The sequence below is a fragment of the Zingiber officinale genome, chromosome 2B (assembly GCF_018446385.1).
Source record: "Zingiber officinale cultivar Zhangliang chromosome 2B, Zo_v1.1, whole genome shotgun sequence".
In the NCBI taxonomy this organism is placed as follows: domain Eukaryota; kingdom Viridiplantae; phylum Streptophyta; class Magnoliopsida; order Zingiberales; family Zingiberaceae; genus Zingiber; species Zingiber officinale.
This window is the reverse complement of record NC_055989.1, coordinates 82038425-82047718: the sequence shown is the minus strand read 5'-3', so window position 1 is coordinate 82047718 and position 9294 is coordinate 82038425. Positions and strand designations below refer to the sequence as shown.

The following is a 9294-nucleotide window of genomic DNA, read 5'->3' as shown; positions in this document are numbered from 1 at the left end:
CGTCCGGTGAAATGAGCAAAACATTGGGGTCCATACCTTCTTTTTAGGTTTGGGCCGCTCGGCAGATACTTCTTGAATGGCGTGGGATCTTGCATGTTGCTGGGGGCGGGCTGCTTCAGCTCGCGGTCCTCTGGGCGGCTGATGAGCAGTGTGGGACTTCCGCACGGCAGGTTGTGGACGCTCGGTTGGAGCTTCCTTCCTCCGGGCCGCCTGGGCTTCCTCCACATTGATATACTCATTAGCCCGGTGTAGCATATGATCGTAGTCTCGGGGCGGTTTCCGAACGAGCGAGCGGAAGAAGTCCCCATCCACGAGGCCTTGCGTAAATGCGTTCATCATTGTCTCGGAAGTGACCGTTGGAATGTCCATGGCCACCCGGTTGAATCGCTGGATATAAGCTCTGAGCGGCTCTCCGGGCTCTTGCTTGATGGCGAATAAGCTCACGCTAGTCTTCTGGTAGCACCGACTGCTTGTAAAATGGTGGATGAAGGCCGTTCGGAAGTCTTTGAAACTTGTGATGGATCCGTCCGGTAGCCTCCGAAACCACCGTTGAGCCGATCCCGAGAGGGTGGTAAGGAAAACTCGACACTTCACTCCATCTGTGTACTGATGAAGGGTAGCGGTGTTGTCGAACTTACCCAAATGATCGTCCGGGTCGGTGGTTCCGTTGTATTCACCGATCGCTGGAGGCACATAGTGCTTCGGCAGAGGGTCCCGCAGGATGGCCTCTGAGAATTGACGGTTGATCCGTTCGGACGAGGCATCCGCTCGGAGAGCCTTGCCTTTCCTGCTGTCTCGTCTTGGTACTTCATCTGATGAAGATCCTCGATCACGATTCACTGCTGCGGCTTCAGGAGGCGTGCGGAATAAGGCCCGGTGAAATGGAACCGTGGCATGAGGTGCTTCCGCTCGGCCCCTTGATGCTGATGTTGCTTGCTGTTCAACCCGCTCGGCTTGCGACTTTTGTCTCTGTTCCACAAGCTTAGCGGCTCTTGTCTCAATCAAAGCGTCGAGCTCCTCTGTGGAGAGCATCACCGAGTGCGGTCGTCTAGTTTCGTCCATTGCTTCCGATCGGATGCAGGAGCATTCCCACAGACGGCGCCAAATTGATCCTGTCCGAATCGCTGAATTAACGGACGCTGGGCACGTGGCGCTCTCCTGGTTGCTGACGTAGATCTCCGAACGGTCGTACGGCGCTCCGGTGAACCTGCAAAGAAGTCGGGCCGGGAAGGGGTTCCCGACGACGACCCTCCAACACTCAAGTCAAGCAAGTGGACAGCAAAGAAGTGGCTCCGAATCTCTAAGAACGCGTACCTCCAGTGAAGTGTGAGGCTCCTTATATAGAGCTGGGAAGGGGCTCACGCACACACACCGAGGCTAATAGGTGTCCCCAGCCCATACCTCAGCATGGGCTTGTCAGACAAACTTACCTGACCCCTTACTGCTACAGTCCGAGCACGTCTTTGATGGGACAGCGAACTCCTGTCATAAGATCCTGCGTATGGCTTACTCGTCGAACATACCCGCTGTCAGAAATGTTCCCTTGTCCCTTTCTCCTTTTACTCCATGCCGAGCGTCCGGCCGGTCAGCAGTTCCATCTCGTCCGGCCGGTCGGTCCGCTCGGGAGAATCCCAGTAGTGTGCTCCGTGGACTATTAGCAGTATTGCTACTTTATGTCTTCGGCCGAGCGAGCCACCCGCTCGGCCATACGACCTTGTTCAACATGAGCATTGGAACCCCGACTCTCGCTGGCGTGCCTTTGCTTTCAGTTAGACTCCGGTCGGCCGAGTCGTCCAATCCTTTTCTGGTCGTCCGGTCGGTTCAACTCTCTCTGGTAGGCCGGTCGGCCCACCCTTCTCCGATAATCCTTTTAATCTTTTGACCTCCACGTGGCGTTGACTTCTCGAAAAGGGAGTCCCCTGTTCCTACCGCCGGATCAATACCATTACCTAGTTGAACCAAACAAGATTAAGATTATGTTGTATTCTCCTATAACCTTGATTATATGATTATTTAGTAATTGCATAATCAAGATTATATATGGTAATTTGAATCAAACCCTAAAACTAAAGATATTTTAATAAACTGATGCATTGCAATAAAAAAAAAAAAAAAAAAAAAAAAAAAACAGTATAATGTACGATTTTCACAAACTCTGATGGCCGCTTTTTTTACAGTCAATTTTATTAATGACCAATTAAATATTAGAATATATGTTCTTGTCGCCGACACTTTCTGCGCTCTGATCTTGTTCTCGTCTCTCGTTTGTTATTTTGCCCGTGACAAAATCTGCGGAAACTGCGGGAGAATGCTACTCCATCTTCACTCCCTCATCTCTCTTTTTTCGGGAGGTTCCTTCTCCTTCGTCCGATCTATTTGTTAGAGGAGCCGTCTTTGGTCGTAGCTTTGAGTACGAACTGCGTTCCTGATCAGTCATTTGGGTGCGGACTTTGGTTTCAGTATGTACATATCTGCCAACTGAGAACTGGTCCGGATCGAGTCCCCCATTGGTGAAGAGTTGTTGTCGCACTCCTTCATTACTTTTTGTTTAAAGGGAGATTCGACTGCCCTTTCTCGTCTTTTCTGTTTCTTTTGAATATAGGTGTCCAAAATCTGGAAGTCTTGGCGATTGAGGTGTTATATCCTGTTGAGTAATTTGTAGGTCGATTCGGTTCGTGTGGCTTCTGTTTATGCGGAATGCTGGGTTTTAGCATCTGTACTTGTTTGGATTTTTGGTTTCGGTAGAACGAACTTTAACGATTTGCCTTTGGTACAACTGTTATAATTTTCTTGGTGTTTTGAAAGAGAGTTGTTGGCGAGATCACTGTAAAAGGAGGCTTTTTGCTCATCTTTCGGGTTGGTCTGGAGCCATTGAGGATTTTTCTACCACTTCATTCTATCTGTAATGAACCTTATTTGAACTTGGTTGAATCATGGAGCACTTGATTGGTGGAAAGTATAAACTTAGCAAAAAGATTGGAAGCAGATCCTTTGGCGAGCTTTATCTGGGTCGGTAGTATTCTTCACTCTTTGCCAGTTCATTTAACATCTATATGTCTTTAGGTTGCTAATTCTTTGTTAATTCTGAAGGCGTTAATGTACAAAGTGGAGAGGAAGTGGCGATAAAGTTGGTATGTGTATTTACAAGTTTTCAGTGGAATTTTTTTCTTCTTATTTTGAGTTTCAGCGTGTCTTTAAGTAAGCCTGTTGTTATTCTCTGATTCGCAACCGATGATTTAGTTCAACTGTTTGCAGTAAAGTAGAGACATTTAAGACAAATTAATGATTCTGTTTCAACCGAGCATCATGTAATGAGCTATCCAAATTCTAGTGCAATTTTTTTTAGTTTAATATTGGTTTAGTTCCATCAATCCTGTGTTCTGTTATGTATTTAGTCTTTGTTGCTATCTATTTCATAAGAGAACCACTGTTAGCATTTTGCTACCTTGATTTTTCAGGAGTCTTTGAAAGCAAGGCATCCTCAACTTCATTATGAATCAAAGTTGTATATGCTTCTTCAAGGAGGAAGTAAGTTCATTTGTAATTATGTTGATTTAGACTAATAATAATAATAATAAATTGTTTCTTAAGCTGGAATTCCACACCTAAATGGTTTGGCATGGAAGGAGAATACAACGTCATGGTCATTGATCTTCTTGGACCTAGCCTTGAGGATTTGTTCAATTACTGTAACAGGAAATTCTCATTGAAGACGGTGCTAATGCTTGCCGACCAAATGGTAAGCTACCCTACCTATTTTCTTTATGTTCTATTTCTGCCAGAGCTGTAAAAATTTGCATGTTAAGGTCCCCTCTATTCAATATTATACTATCACTTTTTATGTGAAGAATTTACATTGTTCTTATCGTTGTTCTTGCTTTTAGATTAGCCGAGTTGAATATATGCACACCAGGGAATTTCTTCATCGTGACATAAAGTCAGATAACTTTCTTATGGGCCTGGGTCGTAAAGCAAACAAGTAGTTATCTGTATTATATCTTTCCTTTACTTCAGCCAGATTATTATGAATTGTTGCTATAAAGTTAAATCATCACGCTCAATATTTCTGGACTTGAGTTCATACCATGTTATTAATTTTTTTTCCATAAACTAATTGCATTATGGTGATCATGTTGTGTATTTCCCTCAAGAATACAACAATGCAAATCACTTGGTGGTGAATGTAAACTACTATTTCCGTTAGCTTCTGTGTCTTCTAATCTGATTGTATTGTTGCAATTGTTTCCTATTAATGATAGAAATCATGCAACAACAAATTCATACCTTGTTTCTCTTGGGTAGTATTGGTTAACTTTGTAACTGCTGGTGAGATTATATTTTTGGATGCAACATTAATCTACTTCTTAAATGAGAATCACATATCTATCTGCATACTTCATTTGTTATTTTTTGTGGCCCACTCGTATACTTCTGTATATGGTTCTCAAAATTGAAGCCATATCAGAAACAGGTACAAGTGAACATTTCATTCTCAAACCTTTTTTGTGAGTAGTACAGATGCTTTTTCTGCTGGCATTGCACTTGTCATTTGGCCTCATGCATTTAAAAGTTGTATCCATAAGCTGATATGTCTAGTTATGTAGCTTGGACAATAATTGATCTAGAGATCAGACTGGCTAGTGGCTTGCCCCAATAGCTATATTTCCAGTAGGCTATATTTCCTCTAGTATTTATTTATCGTGTACAGTTAGATTTATCTGTTAGCTGTGCTTGATAATCATGTCCTTATGACTTAGGCATTTTCTAAATTATTATGCCTTTTCTATATGAATATTCATAATGATATACTACAGAGTTTAAGGTGATATAAAATCTATATAGCTGACTCCAAATTGTTGGCACAAATACCGCTTTATGATGATGAATATGCTTTCCAATTGGTTTTGGCGTTGCTTATGTTGACTAAAATGAAGGTAGTGTGTATCTTTGTTTTTAACATAAATCCCATAAACTTGAGACAACCTAAAAGCAGGAACTATAACTTTAAGGTGCTGCTACCATTTGCTATTAATGCTTCCATTTCCCTTGATCAATTTGTTGATGAACATTTTGTCATTAAGGATATATGAAATCTCTGGAGGGTTCGCTCTTTCCTCTTTCTTTCTTGCTTTCTTATATTTCATTTATTCAATGTCAGGTTTACATAATTGACTATGGTCTCGCAAAGAAATATAGAGACCTAAAAACTCACAAGCACATACCATACAGGTACTTATACCTTCCTTTTCATTTGAAATTTAATATTTTCTCTTCCCTAGAAAATGCTTGATTCCACTATATTCATTATAGTTTCTTATTTTAGACGAGACTCTTTCTTGTGGTGATAGAGTAGATTGCCAACAGCATTATGATATATACTTTGTAATCCCTTTGGATCTTTTGTACTACCCTGCATCTGTTGAAAAGTGAATCCAAGTTCCAACTACAATCTTTGTTATTTTGATCGTTCATCCAACGCCTCCATACCCATGTTTGGAACCACGAGACTCTGTAATTGGGACATCACACCCTCATTGATCACATGTACAAATATTTAGAAACAGACACATCAATCTTCTAGATCCACACAGGTGTTAGATACTCATACTTAGTCTGAGAAACACAAAGTACAACTATTCTACCTAGACATGTGGCAGAATTGCATTAGTTGTTTGGCTTGAAGATTAACATTTTCCAGAGAAATCTCTGAGCAATTTGTTTAAATATGTTTGGATTTCAATGATAGTATGATATTGGGAAACTTTTGTGAAAACATTTGTCTAAACACTGGATGTTAGGAACTAGGAAATGACTACGCTCCTCTCTGCTCCTGTCATAGATACAGATTGATACCATAATTTGATTGAAGCATTGTATAGAGCCTCTAGATCCTTTATGCTTTCTCCAAGTTGGACTGTTGTGGCTGAAACTGATATACAAGTAATCCTTGTCAGTTTACAGCATACTTTTCTGTGTTATATGTTTCACATACTGTGGCTGTGTATGTTTCAAAGATTTTTTCCTTGATAGCATTTTTTAAATGATATGATTGTGTTTTCAGCACTGTTAGTATGCTCCATTTCTCATTAAAGGTTTGTGCTCAAAGTCTGTACACCATTGACTCTTCCATTTTTTTTTTGATTCTTGCAGCAACCATTTGGACGAACTAGTGGAGTTATTCACATATCTGCGGAAAGAACAGAAAGAATTTCTGGTTTGCATTTTTGTGAGGATTAGTTTGCAATAGTATGCGGTTAAACTTTCCCATTTATCAACATTTTCTGTCTTCGGTAGGACAATATGTTCGAGCTCAGGTCTAGGGTGCAGTTGAAGGCTTTCATAGGGGTGCCTCAGGATCCAGTTACCATTTATCCAAGGAAATTGTGAGTCTCTACCACTTGACACATTTATCTAAATCTACATTTTTATGAACTACATGCACGTCTGCGACATTCTAAATTTCTGCAAAGTCGAAGATCAATGTTATTCTTGCTTGATTTTTTATTGGCTAGAGTCAGTTGAAGTTCAAGGTGTGAGGGATTGCAGGAGAACAAAGAGAGACACTACTTAAAGATATTCTAACAACTTTTTGTATTCTAACAAGTTCTGCTTTTGACTTTAGGTTGTGACTGAAAAAGTAAGACCTTCATACGGTAGCGCAGGCACATCCAAGAGAGGTATTTTCTCAAGAAGCGGACCTAGCTCTTCTGCTGAGCCTACCGAAACTCCACAGAACAGAACCACCAGAATATGCAGCACCAACCGTCCTAGCGCACAAAGAGTTCATCACCGACCTGTGGAAGATATCAGAGGGTCATCCCGCAATGAACATCCTCTTCTCCGAAGCTTTGAACTTCCCTCCCTCAGCACTGAAAATAGAAAGTAAAGAAGGCCTGAGGCATCGTGCCTTCTCCCTCCTTGTTTAATAAAATGTAAATTTCCATATGATTCCTGCTCGGCAATAAGCTTGCACAAGAGCATTTGCCATTGATCCTTCTTAATTATGTGCAAGGGATGCACGCTGTGTATATCAATACTGTCCCTTTGGTGGAGCTGAGATGTCGGAGAATTTCGTCTCGTTTACTATCAACGTTTTCAGAATCAATTAGTTGAAGTTTAAAGAGAGATTTTGCCCATAAGAAGATCCAACTTATTGTGCAGTTTATAATGTGCTACAAAATATGTTTTCTCCTTGCTTCTTTTGTCATATTAGTCATGATTCACATGGTGCATGTTGGAAATGTGAATAGAATAAAGAGATGGAGATGAAAAGATTCTATTATGCATTAGTTTTTAATCTCATATTATGTTGTTTGGCTTTATTGTTGATTTAAATAATAACATGTGAGTGTGTTTAAATCCAGGGCCCGGATTACATTGAATCAAGGTTGGCTCGTGTGCGAACGTAATATACGTACGTCGAATGCCGGACCGGTTGAGACAAAATTTGTCCAAGCAAATAAATCAATGTTTTGCCACGTTTTTTTTTTACTGATAAGGCACAACGGATGAATTAATTTTAATTAATTCATGTTTATTGAAACTACCGGCAATTAATAACAATAAATAATCATTAATCGGTCATTTATTACAGTAAAGGTTAAGCCCTTATATAAGGAGCTCTGATCTTGAACAGAATCGAGAGTGAGAAAAATAGGAAGTGAACTTCTGTTCACCCGTGTTCTCCCACAAAAACTCTCTCAGACGTCCACTCGCTCGATAGAGCTACTCGTGATAGCACTCAGGTGCATATTTAGTTCACCGTGATCGACCCATGCTTGGTGGTGATCACGATTTTGATGTTGTATCCTGAAAAACAAGTGACTCAAGATAGCCTCAAATCACAACTGGAGTTAGGGTGAATTTGTTTCAAGGAAACTGCATTGAGCACAGGTCTCGGCATCTTACTCGGCGAATTCCCTTCCCGACTTGGCGATTGACTCCCAATTTTGCTACGCACTGCATCAACTCCGCGACTTGGACCACCAGAAGCTTGGCAGAACTAGCCTCGCTAACAGCATAAAATTATCCGCTCAGGTCATCTCAATAGATAAGTTAGAATTGATTTTGTATCATTTCAATTTAGTAATTTTTTTCAATATCTCCAACAATAGATTGTTCGACAATCTTGAAACAGACTAGGTTCTGTTAAGATGACCATAAAACAAAGTATTGGGGTGCAACAGACACAATGCATGAAGGCTCTCTCCGCCAGATTAGAACTGTATCAATCTATTACGAGGAAAGGATGGAGAAGTTCATTGGATTGAACTTCAAGAAGTGGTAGCAGAAGATGCTCTTCTACTTGACCACACTCAATCTTGCTCAGTTCTTGACCGAAAATCCTCCAAGCTTGTTGAAGATGTTGACGTTCATATCATTAGTACAATGGAGGCATGGACACATTCTGAGTTCCTTTGCTAAAATTATATCCTCAACTGTCTTGTCGACTCACTATACGTTGTGTATAGTACAAAAAGAATGGCTAAGGAGATGTGGGAGTCTTTGAACAAAAAGTACGAGATGGAGAATGCGGGAGCCAAGAAATTCATTGTGGGTCAATTCTTGGACTACAAGATAGTTGACTCTAAGATGGTGATCAGCTAAGTCTAGGAGCTTCAGGTGATCTTGCATGAAATCCACTCAGAAAGAATGATTCTGAGTGAAGCCTTCTATTGGAGAAATCGATGTAACCCTATGTTTTGATGTTTGGGTAAAAGTTTAAGTTAAGTTTATTGTTATATTTTATATGCGTTGTGAGTATGCAAGATGCAAGTATAACAAAGAAAGTCCAAGTGTGATCTAAGTCCAAGCTTGAGTTTTGGTGGTGTAAGTCCAAATATGACTTAGTAAGGATAAAGACCAAGGCCAAAGGAAGCTAGAAGGCAAGGTCATGGGAAGACCTGACAACAAGGACAAGATCGATGGAAACTCCTGAAGGTAAGACATGAAGGATGAGGAGATATTTGAGAGACACAAGAATGATGAAGGAGGCTTAAAGGTAAGGTCGAGAGTTGTGCGGGCAACGACGAGTGCATGAGTGATTATACTATGGGGTAAAATCCTAAATTAAGGTTTACTAGTCAGCTGATATATGTCTCAGTTCACTGGTGGTTGAGAACTAGCAACTCAGAAGGATATAGAATTTGTAGTTGTAGAGTTACCAGTCGATTGCTAAAGTTACCAGTCGACTGGTGCAGTCGACTACTAAAGTTAGCAGTCGACTGGTAGAAAACAAAATACTTCTATTCATTTAGCCCATGTAGATCAGTTGACCAGTAAGTATGACAGTCG

The 9294-nt window shown here is 40.9% G+C and overlaps 1 pseudogene; it reads left to right on the top strand.

Moving 5' to 3' along the window:
* The first annotated feature begins 2227 nt into the window (after positions 1 to 2227).
* On the top strand, positions 2228 to 7149 carry LOC122046038 (annotated as a pseudogene).
* The last annotated feature ends 2145 nt before the right edge of the window (positions 7150 to 9294 follow it).